We start from the raw sequence: 19594 nt of genomic DNA on the forward strand, positions 1-19594 counted from the left end.
TGGTGGAAAAAGTACTCACATGTTGTACTTAAGTAAAAGTATCAATACTGCACTGTAGATGTAGGCCTACTCTGTTACAAGTAAATGTCCAGATTTGCAAATAGCAAATTTAGCTGCTTTTCTTTAAGCATGTTGAAAGTGTTTGTAAAATATTGAAATATATAACATTTCTTAACACAAATCTTCTCTTCTGTGGGTCCCTGGCACAAAGAATTCTCAGATGGTGGGTCCATGGGGCCAAATATTGGTAGCATTTTTGGGGACAGCATCGCTCCCTGAAAATAACACATTTTCAACAATATATACCTGTATAGGCTTGTGGTGGACATTACATTTTTGCCACAGACAATATGGCTGGACAATATTAGAAGAAACACAAATAGATAGGGCTGAATGACCATAACCCATCTGTAATTCTGAGAGTGTACAAATGGAACCAGAGGGAACCGAGTTATGGGTCCTTGCAAATGAAACAAAATAAAATAGTGCTGCAATTCATTCTCTATGTCTCTTTCCTTCGATGTTTCTCTCTGTCCCTGTCCTATCCTGTTCTCTCCGCTGTGGAGACCAATAGTGAAAAGTCCTGGATCAGTGGATTTGATAATATGAGAAACAAACCCTGATGGATTAGTAGATAGTGTGTACCAATTTGTCTATAACGGTCAAATATCATAATTCTTTGATTGTGCTGTTTGCCACTCTGTGTTCCAAAACAAAACCTGTTATTATGTTTAACATGGTATAGATATCATTTTCAGTGTTAAATGTCAATACATCCTTAAACCTTACCTTGCTCATCAGCAATTTGGGGAAAAGTTACAAGCAATAACACACACACACACACACACACACACACACACACACACACACACACACACACACACACACACACACACACACACACACACACACACACACACACACACACACACACCACTCTTCATTCTTAAACACTTGTGCTCTTGAATAAGCCTCCATGAACGTGTATCATTCACGGGTTATTCCCTACTGGTTGGCGAGCTGACTCAGTGAATTTGCGAGATGTCCGTGTCTGGTTGGCGACCTGCCTTCGGCGACATGTCCCGCAAATTTGGCGACTTTGATTTTTGGCGAGAAGACCGGTTACCCAGTCAGTCCCTCCATATGTCCATCACGTCACACTTTTGGCCCTACTCTTATCTCTGGCACCGTTGCCCCTATTATATCCAAACTTTGTACACACACTACACGGCTGGCAAACCACAACCTCCGCCCCTGATTTCTCACATGCCCCTCGTCTAGCGCCACCATGAGGTTGCTAGGGCCAATTTGTGTATACATGCACCCCATGATCATAGCAATACTTAAACCCACTGTGGTTTCTTATCATCTACCACCTCCATATAGGACACCAGAATCTTACAAACACACTTTTAGAGTCGGTTGGTGCTACTTTCTGTGACCAGAGAGTCATTACCATGATGTTTGAAGTCAGCTGGCAGTGATGTCATTACGTGCGCATCCCGCATCAAAAACTCATTCAAGTCGCCCAGGGACTCATTCATGTCATGGTCCTGGGGTCCCGGGGATGCGCCTCCATTGGAGTCCATGTTAAAATAATTTACCGGGTCGCGGTAAAAGAAAAACATTTTAAAATTCCACAGACACCACCATTGTTCATGGGTGAAAGCATCCTACTTTACCCTACGCTAACACAAATAAAATCCACGGAGAAAGTCTTAAACAGGCGATAGAAACGTCAATGTTTTGATTCCACCGACGTCCGACGCCATTTTGCGCGCCCGAATTCATTAGGGGCACATGTTTTAGTAGTTTTAGTAGTTCTAAGTTCAAACATTAGCCAAATTGTAAAATAAATATAAGAAATAGGCAAACATTTTGAAAATAGCCGATCTACAAGCTCACAGCGCTCGAAAACATTGTATTGTATTGTATTTTCTGGGACCCATTTGAATGACCACCTGTGGGTCCCGGGACCCATTACATTGAAAACCTAGTAACATCACTGAGCTGGATATTTATTTCTTACACTGTATAATCCTCAGTGTTAATGTAACTCTGAGAGCGTACATACAGTATGAAACCAAATGGACCTTGTACATGAGTTACAGACCCACATAAGTAATTGTCCAACGGGGTCAGTGCTTTTAGTCACTTTAGCCATAGATATCCCCCAGAGTGAACCTCATGCTTAGGATAGAGAGAGATAGTCCAAGTTCAAAGTCTACAGAAAGTGTTCATGCTTCAAAAGTCTAAACAGGTTATTAGGAACTAGTCAAGCCTATCAGGACATATCATACACATCATTAATCATGTCATTTCCTCACTATAATTGAGTTAGTTGGTTTATTATGGGGGCTGTGTGTGTGGACTGGTGCAGTGCTGTTTGACTAATGATGAGATGATGTACGGAGACACGTGGTGGATGTTACCTCTCTGTCTGTCTGTCTGTCTGTCTGTCTGTCTGTCTGTCTGTCTGTCTGTTAATTAATTAATCTTGCACCTGCGGTTGTTAAACGAAACTAAATCTAATTCAACTTGAAATAACGACGCTCATAGTCAAGTCGTGACATCTGTCAAAGGGGCAGTCGCCTACTTTAAAAGTCATCACGGGTCAAGAAATGTAATTCAAACACACAACTGAAGAGACAAAACAAAAACAAAACAAGTAATTTGGTAAAAGAACAAAACGCACATATCAGTCAGTGTGTGTGACTGTGAGAAACAATAGGAAAAGAAAACTAATAAATAGAAACGCACACACTCACCAACCAACAGGTTGCACAGCCTCAGAAAGCAAAAGAAGCAGTTTGTTTTCGTTCAGAAAGATGTTTCATTTGCTTCTCTCCGTACAAGTGGATGCTTCTCTTGGATAATAAGTTGGTAGTTTATCATCAATGTGAGTCAACGTGCACTGCTGTCTGTGTTACAGTTGGTTGTCTACAGTTCATCCTGGCTGCAGGGCTGGGCGGAGCGGAGTCTGGTACAGTTACAGTAGAAAGAGTCCACTCTGAGAGTGGGCGGGGTCTATGGTCTGGAAGCAGGCTAGTAGAAACCTTTCGGTCTATGGCAACTCTGTGGTGGTGTAATGGATGGTAAGAACACGCACGTCCCATGGTTTGGGAGGACGAGGATCGCGCTGTGACTGGTTCGTTGGTTGCCACCGGCAACCGCTCACGTGTGTAAATAAAGAGCAATGTTGTGAGAGAATTTGAGAAAGAATATAATGTATCTTTTGTTTTAAGCAGTGACACCACCTGGCCAAGAGCACTATAAACAGACACAATAAATAATGCATAAATAAATAGAGACATAACACACATAAAAAAGGAATATATATATATATATATATATATATATATATAGACCCTATATATAGTCTATATATATATATATATATATATATATATATATACATACATACATACATACATACATACATACATATATACATATAATTAGTAGGCCTATCTGCCTTTTAAAATCTGAAATATGGTGCTCAAGTTTGAGTTGCCTGCAAATCATTTCATGATGACCATGATGTTCCTTGATAGAATAGATCAAGCTCATCTTGCCTGCCTCAGTGCGACTGTGAACAGCAAATAATGTAAAATGCAACCAATAACTGATTTCACAGCTTGGGACTGATAAGAAAGGTGACTCCAGAATCACTCCACTGCACCAGCACCAGCCAGCAATGTGCCAAAAGAATGGTCCACATCAAAAACCTTACTAAAGATCAAGAAACATAATCTAAAACCGTACTGTCCTTTAGCTCTAAATACCAGATAGTTTTGGACCTGCTGAGCTGACCTTTTAGAGTCAGTTGCTTGAAAGCATCAAACACATCTACAACTTGATATGATTAAAGTTCAAAGCTGGAAAATGGGAAGAGGGGCCTCTGTTGTAGCCTACATCCAGTTCCTTCCTTACTAGTCATTAGGTGTACGGTTTGTTCTCTGTTCCTTAAAACAATGTGGCATTAGTCAGGATCATTCAAGAGGTAGAAATATCTAAGTTAGTCTGCATTCATTGTTATAGAAAATCAATAAGGAAATAACAATCCCCCTCCCCCCGTTGATTCTATAGTGTTATTTCATTTATGTGTTCAATTCGTCCATAATGCATGTATTACAATACTTCTCCTTTCCTCTTTCATTTATCATTTATAGACCCCGAAGCACCAGCAGGTTCTGTGATTTAAGGTACTGTGTAGGCTACCTACCAGCCACAGACCAGGAAGTTGGACTTGATGGATGGAGACAGAACTGAAGAGAAGAGAAGAGAAGAGAAGAGAAGAGAAGAGAAGAGAAGAGAAGAGAAGAGAAGTTTTTCTTTCTTTTTTTACGGAGATACGTTTTAATTAGAGAGGAACATTAGGGCAAATTCATGGTGGTTATACATTACTCATGGCTAAGAAAAGCAGGGAAAGTCCACATTGAATGAACGGTCATGAATCAAGTCAGGAACCTCTCCTAATCTGCTAACTAGAGAAGCCTGACCTCAATTCAGCTTTTGTCCTCAATCCTCAATTCCCACCTTCTACAATACTCATGGTCTTGTTCACAGGAAAATGAAGAAAGGATAGCCTACTCCAAAACGTAAAAAAAGATTATACATAAGTTGATTCACATGATAAGGTGTGTGTATTGGTGGATGATGACTGAAGGAGGCATTGGTACACCAGTTATAACCATATTCAACCATATTCTTTGGGGTGATTTTCTTACGTAGGTGAGCCATGCTACACTGCATTGCCAGATTTAGGCATGGAGTTAAACATGACACTGGAGACCAGCATCAGTCTAGCTGTAGATAATACTAGTTTGCATTAGTTGCTATAGAAAATCAACAAGCTTTCATATTTATTGAAAGAATTAGGAATGCTATAGTAGGCTATATAGTTGAAAAGGCTGGGTGACTTTGTCCTTCACTAAACCATACTTTACATAATTAAGTACATTTTGCACACAATGCATTGTGAGGTTGTAGATCTGCTATTTCAAAAGATACTGCATAATGAGTACTTTCTACTTTTTCTACTTGTAACAGAGTATTTCTACATTGCAATATTGATAAAGGTAAAACGTTTTAGTACTTTTTCCACCACTGGAAATGTGCTTGTCAAGAACTCCCGATGGATTCATGAAACTCCTCAAAGAAGGTTTTGTGAAAGAGGGCAATGGAAAGAGTAGCTTGAAGGTGCAGATGATTTTCCGCCATCTGTCGTCTGCCTTTTGTACTCAGAACGCACAAAGAGGACTTCTCCCCCTTGTCTGATCTGAATGACAATGGGAAAGATTTGGCAATCTGAATGGTAATAACGTCGCTGTAGTTCTCATAATCATACCCTTACATCGCTATTCCTCTGGGATGAAAGTTTGGTGAGAAGAGCAAATCTACATTGTGACATGTTGTGAGGCATTTAGCTATTTCCAGTGATTATATTTATTGTAGAGCGAAAACAGGAGAGGGCCTAGTATAAAGCCCTGTTGTACTCCGGTCAACAAGTATCCAAATGGAACCTTAAATGTCCATTTGGATATATTTGTACTGGATTTTTCAGCGTACTGGGGTCCAAAAGATAAACAATGGCATCAAATTGAGGATCCTTAAGGATCACAGTCACTGGTTTAAATGGTTAAGAAAATCTTCCACTCTTTTGGCTTTACCATGATGCATTATAAATAATATGTATTCCTATGAAGTTCTCTTCAAAGCAAATGCCTGTGCAAACAAACCCAGCTCTTTCTGAAAACACTCCTCTGATGTCTTCAGCCCACTTTGAACCTGTTCTTCAGTTTTCTTTACCTGAGGCTATGAGTGTTTTCTGTGTTTACTAGGCCCTAGTAAACAGAATTAGCCCCTAGTAACTAGGGGGACCAGTGACATCTATAGGTGTGCGTGTGCTGGTGCGCTGCATGTGTGTGTGTGTGTGTGTGTGTGTGTGTGTGTGTGTGTGTGTGTGTGTGTGTGGGGGGGGGGGGTCCTGTGTGTTACACACTGAGGTCAAACTGAGAGCAGAGAGGGGGAGAAAGACAGATCACCTATTATTATTAAAAAGAGACACGATTTAGAGCAGGGGTCTTCAACAGGGGGTCCGGGACCCCTAGGGGGGGCATCAGAGTTACTACAGGGGGGCGCCAAATCTTTGTGTGACAACTGACGACATCAGTTTAAAATAGCAGATCCACAAGATCTTATAGATTGGCTATTTTTGTCGAAGAGGCAAATGTAGGGGAAAAGTGAGGGGGGGAAAAGGTGAGCAGACCAACAGAGCCAAAGGTCAAGTATTGAGGGTTTAAGTAGTTAAATGTCTGAAATTAACAAAACAAATACAATCTTTGTTCCTACTCTCACCTATGGTCATGAAGTGTGGGTCATGACCGAAAGTATAACGTTGTGGGTACAAGTGAGAAGTTCAGTCACCCGAGAGCAGGGACGTGCTGGCCATTGGGAAAAGCGGGACAACTCCCGAACGACCGGTTCATTCCCGGCCGGTCGGGCTTCGTTCCATTTTGGGGGCTGGGCAGTCAAAAGTAAAGCCCTGCTTCATTATACAAGGCAGTCTCACAAAAGCAGTGAAAACAGCAGATCTGCTTGTAGATCGGCTGTTTTCACTAGTTTAAATCATTTTTAAAATGATAGATACAAAACAAACAGTTTTGGACATACAAGGTTTCCACCCGACAACGACAAAATTTAACTCATGTAATTGGCCCACTGGCTTGTCACTTGCCATGATCTGAAATGGCAAATCTTTGAGTAGCAGCAGCGCTATAGAGAGAGATCTCTCTCTCTATAGCGCTGCTGCTACTCGCAATGAGGGCCTCTCCAACTCTTTTTCCTGGGCTGAATCAGGGGCCCAGCACATCCCTGCCCGAGAGAGACTTGGAGTAGAACCAGTGCTCCTACGCTTGGAAAGGAGTCAGCTTTGGTGGTTCGGGCATCTAGAACGGATGCCTCCCGAGCGTCTTAATTCCTAGGAAGGTCCTCGATGCACGTCCCACTGGGAGGAGACCCCGTAGCAGCCCAAAGACCAGATGGAAGATTATATCTCCCACACTGGCCTGGGAACGCCTCGGTACACTGACTATACACCCGGAGGGAGTGGATGAAGTTGCTCAGGATAGGGAACTCTGGAAATCTCAATTGGAACTGTTACCCCCCATGACCCGATTCTGGATAAGCGGTTGAAGATGGATGGATGAATGGATGGAAAACATATTTACACAACACTGATGATACCGGTAGTTATTGAAGCCATCAAATCTCTGAAAGATTTTCATCATCTGCAACAATGTTATACAGTATGTAGTGAGGGTCCCTGCTTCACCTCTCTCTCAGGGGTCCTTGGCCTGAAAATACCCCTGATTTAGGGAAAACATACAAAGTGCATACAATTTAAAAGATGCCGTGGAAAGCGGGAGGTGGAGTTTTACAACACGTGGGATAATACTGTAACAACTATAATAATGGCAGTACAATAATGTTGTATTTATGTTGGTTTAAAACTTGTCTCTACACTGTCTCCACTTATCTCTGTTGCCTTGACTATAATCCTCCTACTAGCATAATGGCTGTCTGTAGAGAACCATTGTGTTCGTACATTGCATTTTATACAACCACTTGTCTAGTCTGAACGTAAGCTTGAGACAGAGACACGTTTGACATTGACGCAGTGTTTCCCAAACTATGGGTTAGGGCAGATTTTTGGGTTGAAAGTAGGCCTAAGTCCCATTTTAAAAATGTCCTTAAAGAATTATATGACTATTTTAAAAGATTAAAAGAATTTAAAAGAATCTGAATATTTCCAAAAGACAAAATTCCTTTCCGTACATTTTCAGAAATTAAAACAGGTAGTGGAAACAGCCTAAAAGCTCACAACGGTTGAAAGTTGAACTTTGGAGGGATGTGAACTCAACTCAGTATTTTTCAAATAGGACTTTATAATGTATTTTTGTACATTTGGGCCCAGGGGAGAAACCAAATGTATGGGTCTCAAGCTGATCTGAGACCCACCCCTCCACACACACACACACCCCTCCACACACACACGCACGCACGCACGCACGCACGCACGCACGCACGCACGCACGCACGCACGCACGCACACACACACACACACACACACACACACACACACACACACTTATATCTGCTCACTCCCAGTCTCGTCTGTGGTTTGTCTCTGTCCCTGCCATCCTATCACCACCACTGTTGAGGTCAAGACAAACTATGCTCCCTGCTTGGAGGCAGAACAGAAGCACTATAAAGACACTCTTCATCTACATTCCATGACTTTGAGCAACATTCCAGAAGCTCCAATAAAAGTATATGAGTAACCAGTCTCCCAGAAATCCACCATCTTGGATAGTGTTCTTGTTTTTTGTTTACTAACTACATCTGTCATATAGTGTGTAGAATGAGAGACCAGAGCTTTGATTAAAATAATGATAATACATTCAAATGCATTCTCCACATTAACCACATGAATCATAGCATCATATACTGGGCAAGCGAAAATAAACAAACATTTGGCGAAAATATAGGCGAATATACAATAGCCAAATAACCTACAACCTCACGTAACATGTCAAAACATGTTGCATTGTGAGCTTGTAGATCAGCTTAGTATTTGGCTATTTACATAAGTTTGTGTTATGGTTTGAGTGTTAAGAGACTTATTTTTAATCTATTGCAGAATATTATTTTCATTCAGTGATCATTTTGTGTAACAGACAAAGGCTGAAGCCATAGAGCTACATCTGATCACTTCATAAAACATGTATGGCTAGTTTACCAGCTGTATTAAGAGTTTATATGGTGCATTCCCTCTGGTAGATGACTGACCTCTCCAGGCTGTCCCACAATCCTCAAGAGAGACCTCAATCTCAGTATCGCCTCTGATGCTGCTGTCTAAATGCTTGACACATGTATACTGTAATAATGTGTATTGTTTCTCGCTTCATTTGCCAACGGGCAGTCCTCACTCCCCACCCTCACTAGGCCCATTTCATGCCCCACAATTTGTAAATCTAAAACGAGATTGTATTTCCTGCCTTGTTTGGCCCCTAGAGACAGTGCCTGCCACGTTTTATCTCCAATCTGAACGTTACACTTCGAGCTCTCTCTCTGCAGTGTATGTCTGTGTCAGCCTTGAACCCAGGGTCCAGCACTATCTATACTATAATTTTGCGAATGTCTGAGTGTCTGTCACAGCGTTTCTCCTCAGTGGCTGGAGCAATTGATCTGAAATCGCATCACCATTAGCATATGAACACACCTGACACAACTGTGAAGCCCGTTTGTCACTTTCACAAATCATATGCTGTATATTAGCATTTTTATGGTGTAACTACTATCTATTCTGCATCTAGCATGAGGCATATCTATTCTGCATCTAGCATGGGGCAACATGTTTAACCAGCTCTATCGGTACACAGTATCTATGTAGCCTTTAAACGAAACGGGTATTTCTTACATTGATGCTCCTACATATTATCATGCAAGCACCAGAAAGTTACTTTCCATCCCTCATATACTGTGTGCACAGTGCACACCCCATAACCCACACACTGCACATCATTTCGGAGCTCATATCTTTGAACGGGTAAGGACTAGTTTAACATAAAGAACCTCATTAGACAATTGGAAAAGCCTGCCAATAAGCCCTGGCATTGCTCCTGTGAGCATTGCCCCCATCTCCAGCCACAGCAGAGCCATCACACACCCCACTACCATCATGGGATAATAGTGTGCTAGAGAGTGATGAACGTTATCACTAACATTCTCTTGAAATGTTGGTCGATTAGCTTTCCATTCATTGTAATGATGTCATGAAAACAACCTAATAATGTCCAGTAGCCTACCTATTGCCCTATTAGCAGTGGTTCCCAAACTTTACAGGTGGTCGAGACCCAAAAGAGAGAGCAGTAAATTAGCAGATCTACAAGTGCACAACGTGTCACTTGTAGATCAGCTATTTTCACTACTTCAGAGAGATTTGTTTGTTTTAAAATGTATAGAATTATTTAATAAAGAAAATAAAAAATAACATTTTTTTAAGTGTAGGAAAAGAAAATGGGATTTTTACACCCAACTCTAACCCTTACCCTAAACCTAACCGATGCTCCTTTGTCGAAATGACGGTCGTTCGAAAGAGCGAGATTTCCCCGCAGTAAAATGCATTCATTTTTGATAAGTTGTGGGTCCATTTTCTTTTCTTAGAGGTTTTTAGACCTTGAAGAACAGGCCTGCGGGGGTGTTTCCGGGGGTCAGATCAGTGTGAGGCGTGTCCAGAGCTCTGCCAGATAAGTCCTGCTTAGGTTCTGCCAGAACAGTCCAGGGTGCTGTCCAGCCTGGGACCAGCTCAGTAAGGCGTATCTCTTCACCAGCCTCCTCATGTGATTGCAGGGAGACAACTGCTGGGCTGGGATGTCCTCCGGACACACTAGGATCAATACGTGCACACAGGGAGACCAGAGGACATTTGCACTCAGTCAAGTTGTATGGAGAGTTTTATTTATTATTTATGTATTTAAGACCAAGAGTCACAGGGCAGAGAGTTTATCTTCAACACCTCTGAGTTTTAGCAAACATGTTGTCTCTGGGGTTTGGGCACACCCTTATTTGAGACGTGAAAATGTGTAATCCTCTGGTGTCTCCGATTTGAAAGGGTCATGCCATGGGTGGGATGGTCAATTCAAAATGTAAACAATGTAACCCTTTTAATTAGTGCTCCCAATGCAGCATGTTGTTAGCATCTGATGGTTGTTATGGAGGTCCCTAGCTGTCACTAAATCTTTTCAGGTGGTGGCCTCATTACATGGTTCACTTCATAAATCAACCAAGAATAGTCTAATATTTGGACGAGTGGAGAGGCTGTCTGGCAATCAGGAGGTCACAAGTTCATCCCTATATAGGTCACCTAGTGTCCCTGAGAAGGGGCATCACAACAAGAGTGGGACTGAGTTACCAGGGCCCAATGTGGAGGGGCCTTAATTATTTTATACTTTAGCTATTGAAAAATAGCAGATATACAAGCTCACAGCGTGGCACCGAGTGCCGCGCTGCGAGCTTGTAGATCTGCTATTTTTGAAAAGTCTTGAAAATGAGTGCAAAATTTTGAATATATGTGTATTTTTTAAGCGAACATTTGTAACTCAAATTTTGCTTCTGGGGGGTTCCCTGGAACTAAATATTTAGAGATGGCGGTCCGTGGCCAAATACATATCATTTTGGGGGTCTTCACATGAAAAAGTTTGAGGACTACTGACATAGAAATATAGGGTTTTAAAAAAACAGGATTTGAAATATTCAAAGACTTGCTAAAATGATTTTTCAAAAATAGCAGATCTACAAGCTCGCTGTGAGCTTGTATATCTGCTATTTTTCAATAGTTAAAGCACAAATCTCCAGCAAGAGCCGTTGGCCGCCGCGTCCACGTCCATGGACGCGGCCGTGGACGCGTCCATGGACGCGGCCGCGAAAAAACCGTCCGTGGACGCGAGGCCGCGTCCACGGACGCAAACGGCCGGCCGTCCCGGCCGTGGACGCGACCGTGGACGCGGCCGTGGACGCAGACGGCCGGGGACGCGGCCGTGGACGCAAACGGCCGGCCGTGGACGCAAACGGCCGGCCGTGGACGCAAACGGCCGGCCGTGGACGGGTCCATGGACGAGGCCGCGAAAAAAAGGCAGCGAAAAAGAAAAAAAAAGGTGTCTATTGTATGTATTTTTTGATGGAGATTTCAAATATGACCTTCTTTTTTGCATAGGACAACTCTAACCTGCATCAATTGGTATTTTATAATTGCCAATTGTACCCTATCCATCTAAAAAACAAATTGGATGTCTATTGTATGTATTTTTTGATGGAGAATTCAAATATTAATTTCTTTTTGGGATAGGACAACTCTAACCTGCATCAATTGGTATTTTATAATTGCCAATTGTACCCTATCCATCTCAAAAACAAATTGGATGTCTATTGTATGTATTTTTTGATGGGGAATTCAAATGTTACCTTCTTTTTTAGATATGACAACCTAAATCAATTGGTGCATCAACCTACTTACTATCTATCTATCTGTCTATCTATCTATCTATCTACATTTATATAAAGCTGTTCTTGCATTTGAATTCAAGTCTGACACAAGTTAAGGTTAACTTAGGTAGTATTTCATTTTGCTGGCTTTTAGGGTCTGTGTGTGAGTGTGTAGGCTCACAAATTATTATAATTGTCTATAAGTGACTGACTATCTATCTATCTATCTATCTATCTATCTATCTATCTATCTATCTATCTATCTATCTATCTATACTTCACCTTTAGTCCAGAAGAGAGTTCAGCCTCAGGAACTTGCACACATGGAACTGTGTCATGACTGTGTCATGGAGCTAAAACAGAGCTATGTTAAATACTCACAATGACTCTGATGGACCAATCAGGGTGGTGGTGGGGGGAGGGATCAACAATAGACAGAAACTGGATAATGCTTTGTTAACTGTCCCACCTAAGTCCCTGCTAGTCTGAACAAACATCACCTTCCCTCTCATAACACTACTACTACTACATTTATATAAAGCTGCTCTTGCATTTGAATTCAAGTCTGACACAAGTTAAGGTTAACTTAGGTAGTATTTCATTTCGCTGGCTTTTAGGGTCTGTGTGAGTGTGTAGGCTCACAAATTATTATAATTGTCATTAAGTGACTCTGAGATCTATCCATCCATCCATCCATCCATCCATCCATCTATTTATTTATACTTACTGTTTACATTTTCTATAAATATTTATTTCTATATAAAACTCAGTTGTGTGGAGTTATTGTGTGCCCTTTCTTGTTGCTAAAGAGTCCATTTGTTCACTAGACATTAAGTCAAGGTTACTATTTTGAGTTGAAGCTAAGTGTTTTATTGCTTTGTGGTTTAACATGATTTAAAAGGCAAATTCATTGTTATGGTTACTTTAGAAGACTGCTTTTGCATTCATGAGTTAAGAGAGCCAAGCTAATTCAAAGAGTTAGGTTAAAGGAACACAAAACATGACCTAACTCACAGCTGCCATTGGACAGACAGTTACAACATACTCTTATCTTTCACAGAACAGACAATTATCATTTATTTTATCTATTTGAGACTATGTAGCTGCTCTAGGGGAAATAGAGCATTATATCAGCCTATTCAATTGATAATGACCAATGGGTGCCAGTTTCTAAGTAGTTAAAGCATATTAACATAACAATATATGTGGCCTAGACATGGATATTGCCCAATCAACTCGTAATCTACAGAAATGTCCACCACATCACACAGTATAAAACCTAGTAGGCTTAGTGGATTACCTATGTTAAATCATGTCAGGTTAGTTTGGTTCAAGGTTCAAGTATAATAATTTATGAGACAAAAATGTAACACAAATGTGCACAAATGTACAATCACATCTAGGCTAGAATGATAACATAAAGTCCTGACTACTCCTTGTTATTGTGGTCCTAAATACTTCAATGATTAGTTTGGATGCATTGCTTCTATCATGTCCAATTAAAAAGAAATACATTACATACATACAGAAATCTGCCTTCTCCTGTATTGTATTAGTGACATTCATTATAAATAGTAAAATAACAGGACAGAGCAAAAAAGGCCTCTGTTGTGTCTTTATCTGATCACATGCAATCAGACACTCACACTGCACAGCAATATATAAACTTTATTACAGGCTCAAGGCCCACAGGGTAAGAAGACAATACATTACAAAGATAATAATTTAAAAAAACAACAACAGAGAGTACATTCACCGAGCCCCACCGGAGCTAAATAGGCACTCATGCCACTCATGCCAGTGTCCACTAATGGTAGACGTGTACCTGACAGAGCTACATCCAGGGTCTGTCATCAGTCTCTGGAACAATCTGAAACAATGTATCTTTCCTGTGGCTGTTATAATGAACACAAACAGATCAGAAAGTAATTTAACATACAACAATGTACGGGATTCCTTTCTATTAAAAGCAAAATCATCACTGGGTCAAAGTTGTTGCTTGGTTCTCCCCATATAAAGGCATGTAGGTAACAGTAACATGATATTATGTCATGAATGATAAAAGTAATGTTTAAACACTTTGATGTGTGTGAGTTCATCTGGAGACTTACTCAGTCTGTGACTTACAGAGATCTTGATGGTCTTTGGGTTCCACCTGTTCATCAGAATTGCCGCTGGTGCCGTCTAGAGATTTCATCTTCACTTGAAGTCTGGAGTCTTGAAATGATGTACAGTGTATTCTGGACAGTTGTGGACACTCTGCAACTAACCTAACCTAACGCACACTATGTGTTAATGTTGATCAATATAATAATGTAAAAATACAAAGTTAAGTAGACCTAAGTAAGAAATAGTAAATACATTGTAATAATACATTGAAGGGGAAATGTAGAAAAACAAATGCAACTCAGCATTGAATTTATGGCAAACATTTTGCTACTCAACCCTTTCCAAATAATATACAATTAAGAAGTGGGATGTTCCACTTAGTAAGAGAAAGAATTAATGAAATATTATTTTTTTAAAAAGCTAGAAGACTCACCTATTATAGTAACCATGTGAATTGCTAATAATGTTATGGGTCAGATGTGTAAAGATCTATCACATTGTATTGTTCTTTTCAGACTCAACAACAATAATAATGATGATGTTACTTAAATGCTGATCAATGTGTGAATCTGGCTCTTATCAGGTGTGTGTTTTCTCTCCCTGTCCTGTGCTGTCCTCAGTTAAACCAAGACAGTGCTGTTGTGACCAATGTGGAAAAAGCCTTCAGCTCAATTTATTATCTCAAAGTAGACCAGAGAATTCATACCGGAGTGAAGCCATTCAGCTGTGAACAATGTGGGAAGTATTTTGCTCGTCTGGACAATTAAAAGATCATAAGCGTTCACATACTGGAGAGATTGTTGTGACCAGTGTGGGAAAAGATTTGTTCAAAAGGGGATTTTAAGAGAACACCTGAGAATTCACACTAGAGAGAAGCCCTATTGCTGTGACCAGTGTGGGAAAAGCTTTACTCGATTGTCTTATCTCAAAATACATGAACGAATTCACACAGGAGAGAAACCGTACGGCTGTGTCCAATGTGGGGAAAAGTTCAGTTTAACGGCTGCTCTGAAAGTACACCAGAGATTTCACACCGAAGAAAAGCCTTACTGCTGTGAACACTGTGGCAAACGTTTCACTGTAAAATCTAGCCTCGTACAACACAAGAAGATTCACACTTGAGAGAGACCTTACTGCTGTCACCAATGTGGGAAAAGGTTCACTCTGAAGACGGCTCTGAAAAGACACCTGAAAATCCACACTGGTGAGAAGCCATATACTGCTGTGTCCAGTGTGAGAAAAGGTTCAGTGATATGCATCATCTCAAAGCACACCAGAAAAATCACACTGGAAAAAAACCTTATTGCTGTGACCAGTGTGGAAAGAGCTTTCCTAGACTGGAACATATCAAAATACACCAACAAATTCACACCGGAGAGAAACCTTATATCTGTAACCAATGTGGGGAAAACTCTGTCAGGTACACGTCTACCGTTAGAGGCCACTGGCATGAGTGCCTCTTTAGCTCCGGTGGGGCTTGGAGAATGTACTCTGTTGTTGTTTTTTTAATTATTATCTTTGTAATGTATGGTCTTCTTACCCTGTGGGCCTTGAGCCTGTAATAAAGTATTGCTGTGCAGTGTGAGTGTCTGATTGCATGTGATCAGATAAAGACACAACAGAGGCCTTTTTTGCTCTGTCCTGTTATTTTACTATTTATAATGAATGTCACTAATACAATACAGGAGAAGGCAGATTTCTGTATGTATGTAATGTATTTATTTTTAATTGGACATGATAGAAGCAATGCATCCAAACTAATCATTGTAGTATTTAGGACCACAATAACAAGGAGTAGTCAGGACTTTATGTTATCATTCTAGCCTAGATGTGATTGTACATTTGTGCTGTTTACATTTTTGTCTCATAAATTATTATACTTGAATCTTGAACCAAACTAACCTGACATGATTTAACATAGGTAATCCACTAAGCCTACTAGGTTTTATACTGTGTGATGTGGTGGACATTTCTGTAGATTACGAGTTGATTGGGCAATGTCCATGTCTAGGCCACATATATTGTTATGTTAATATGCTTTAACTACTTAGAAACTGGCACCCATTGGTCATTATCAATTGAATAGGCTGATATAATGCTCTATTTCCCCTAGAGCAGCTACATAGTCTCAAATAGATAATAAATGATAATTGTCTGTTCTGTGAAAGATAAGAGTATGTTGTAACTGTCTGTCCAATGGCAGCTGTGAGTTAGGTCATGTTTTGTGTTCCTTTAACCTAACTCTTTGAATTAGCTTGGCTCTCTTAACTCATGAATGCAAAAGCAGTCTTCTAAAGTAACCATAACAATGAATTTGCCTTTTAAATCATGTTAAACCACAAAGCAATAAAACACTTAGCTTCAACTCAAAATAGTAACCTTGACTTAATGTCTAGTGAACAAATGGACTCTTTAGCAACAAGAAAACAAGAAAAGGCACACAATAACTCCACACAACTGAGTTTTATATAGAAATAAATATTTATAGAAAATGTAAACAGTAAGTATAAATAAATGGATGGATGGATGGATGGATGGATGGATGGATGGATAGATCTCAGAGTCACTTAATGACAATTGTAATAATTTGTGAGCCTACACACTCACACAGACCCTAAAAGCCAGCAAAATGAAATACTACCTAAGTTAACCTTAACTTGTGTCAGACTTGAATTCAAATGCAAGAGCAGCTTTATATAAATGTAGTAGTAGTAGTGTTATGAGAGGGAAGGTGATGTTTGTTCAGACTAGCAGGGACTTAGGTGGGACAGTTAACAAAGCATTATCCAGTTTCTGTCTATTGTTGATCCCTCCCCCCACCACCACCCTGATTGGTCCATCAGAGTCATTGTGAGTATTTAACATGGCTCTGTTTTAGCTCCATGACACAGTCATGACACAGTTCCATGTGTGCAAGTTCCTGAGGCTGAACTCTCTTCTGGACTAAAGGTGAAGTATAAATAAATAGATGGATAGATAGATGGATAGATGGATAGATAGATAGATAGATAGATAGATAGATAGATAGATAGTAAGTAGGTTGATGCACCAATTGATGCAGGTCAGAGTTGTCATATCTAAAAAAGAAGGTAACATTTGAATTCCCCATCAAAAAATACATACAATAGACATCCAATTTGTTTTTGAGATGGATAGGGTACAATTGGCAATTATAAAATACCAATTGATGCAGGTTAGAGTTGTCCTATCCCAAAAAGAAGGTAATATTTGAATTCTCCATCAAAAAATACATACAATAGACATCCAATTTGTTTTTTAGATGGATAGGGTACAATTGGCAATTATAAAATACCAATTGATGCAGGTCAGAGTTGTCCTATGCAAAAAAGAAGGTCATATTTGAATTCTCCATCAAAAAATACATACAATAGACACCTTTTTTTTTCTTTTTCGCTGCCTTTTTTTCACGGCCTCGTCCATGGACCCGTCCACGGCCGGCCGTTTGCGTCCACGGCCGGCCGTTTGCGTCCACGGCCGCGGCCTCGTCCACGGCCGCGTCCCCGGCCGTCTGCGTCCACGGCCGCGTCCACGGTCGCGTCCACGGCCGGGACGGCCGGCCGTTTGCGTCTGTGGACGCGGCCTCGCGTCCACGGACGTTTTTTTCGCGGCCGCGTCCATGGACGCGTCCACGGTCGCGTCCATGGACGTGGACGCGGCGGCCAGCGGCTGTCTCTCCAAAATAATTCGTAATAATCCGTCTAAATGGGTTAAACCCCCTCCCCTATGAAGAACATTCATGGGGGCCCGCAGTGAATCCTTGTACCTACCCAGGGCCCAGAATTTGGTGCGACACCCCTGTCCCTGAGTAAGACACTTAACCCCTAATTGCGATGAATGCAGAGGACACATTTCACATAATGTGCAAATTTACAATGACTGCAAAAAATCACACCCGTGTGAACTGAGCGGTGGTCGTGGAGGCTGCGCAACAGCAAAACAAATATATATATATACCTGTATATATATATAATAAAAAATATTAAAACAATATTAAACAAAATATTAATAATAAAATGTCACTCAGGCCGCCACTGGTATCCATCCATCATCCATCCGTGTCTGTGTGTGTGTGTGTGTGTGTGTGTGTGTGTGTGTGTGTGTGTGTGTGTGTGTCTGGTCTGGCCTGAACAACAGCGCCCCTCCCTTAACATGTGTGGTCAAAAAAGGTACTGTAGGCTACATACAGACAGACAGACACGCAGACAGACAGACATACCCACACACACGGCCACGTATAGGAGCGTGGCCACGTATAGGAGCGTTGTGACCACCGCTCAAAAACAACTAAACAGGACTAAATATATGAAGTCAATTAAATGAATCATTGTATGGGCTAAGGGTGCAACCTACTGTGCAGTGTGCTGCAATTGTACAGCCCATAACATGAGTGATACTGCCCCCACCTGGCCATCTGGAGCACCATTCACTCTCCCTGATTGATAACAGATAGTCTTTCTGCTGCCATAATAGATGGCATCTGCAATGTTATCTATGTTTGTTGGGTGTACCTGCATGGTAAGAAAGCGTATACAAACATTCTTCATCAAACCACATTCAAAACTATTTCACTTACCGAGAGACAGATAGATAGCATAATAATAATGCCACTAAAGATTTGTTCTGTAAACCCATAGCTCATCGTGAACGTTGTAGTAGATGATGAAGGCATCGTAGCGCTGAGGAGATCCTCTCTTTCATTCCTTGGCATCATAAAGGAAGGCCATGAGGTAGGCTAGTAGGCATGGAGAAGATGCATGAGTGCTGAATGAACTGTTTGAATGATGATGATGTTATCCCATAACTGGATGGAAAAAACTGGATAAATCTAGTGTCCATCTGCTCACACACCTTGTTCCCTTTTTAGCCAGAAGGAAAGCCACAAGTGTAGAAATTAGTGTTGTTGAAGGTCAGCATTAGAACAATCACAAAATAAATGTATTTTGTCCCTATAGGCCTAGATATACCCAGAGCAGGGACAAAGTTTAACACAGACGTGATCACCATCAACTCATTCTGGCTCAGGTCAAAAGAGATTTTTTTCTCCCTCAATTTAAACAATTAAGCCAGGCTTTTTGGGGTTTATCCTTTTAGTTGACCTTGACCAGTGAACTACTGTCATGAAACTGTAACTATATGCAAACTTCTAATAAATTCCTCAATCAAACTTCTAATAAATTCCTCAATCAATCAAATCGTGATGTATTTGATCGAACCCCGTCCCCCACCAGGCAACGCTAATAAGAGAGCTAGCTCCCTTAGCGGAGCAAGTTACCGTCGGTCTATCGCATATTAGATGCCCTCGATAGGATCCCGCGAATTGTGCGACCCGAGCGGGAGTCGAACCCCGGCCCCCAACTCGTCAGACCAGGCAGGCAACAGGCAACGCTAACAGAACTAGCTCACTGAGAGAAGTATA

Source organism: Nannobrachium achirus (genome assembly GCF_963921795.1).
Source record: "Nannobrachium achirus genome assembly, chromosome: 16".
NCBI lineage: Eukaryota > Metazoa > Chordata > Actinopteri > Myctophiformes > Myctophidae > Nannobrachium > Nannobrachium achirus.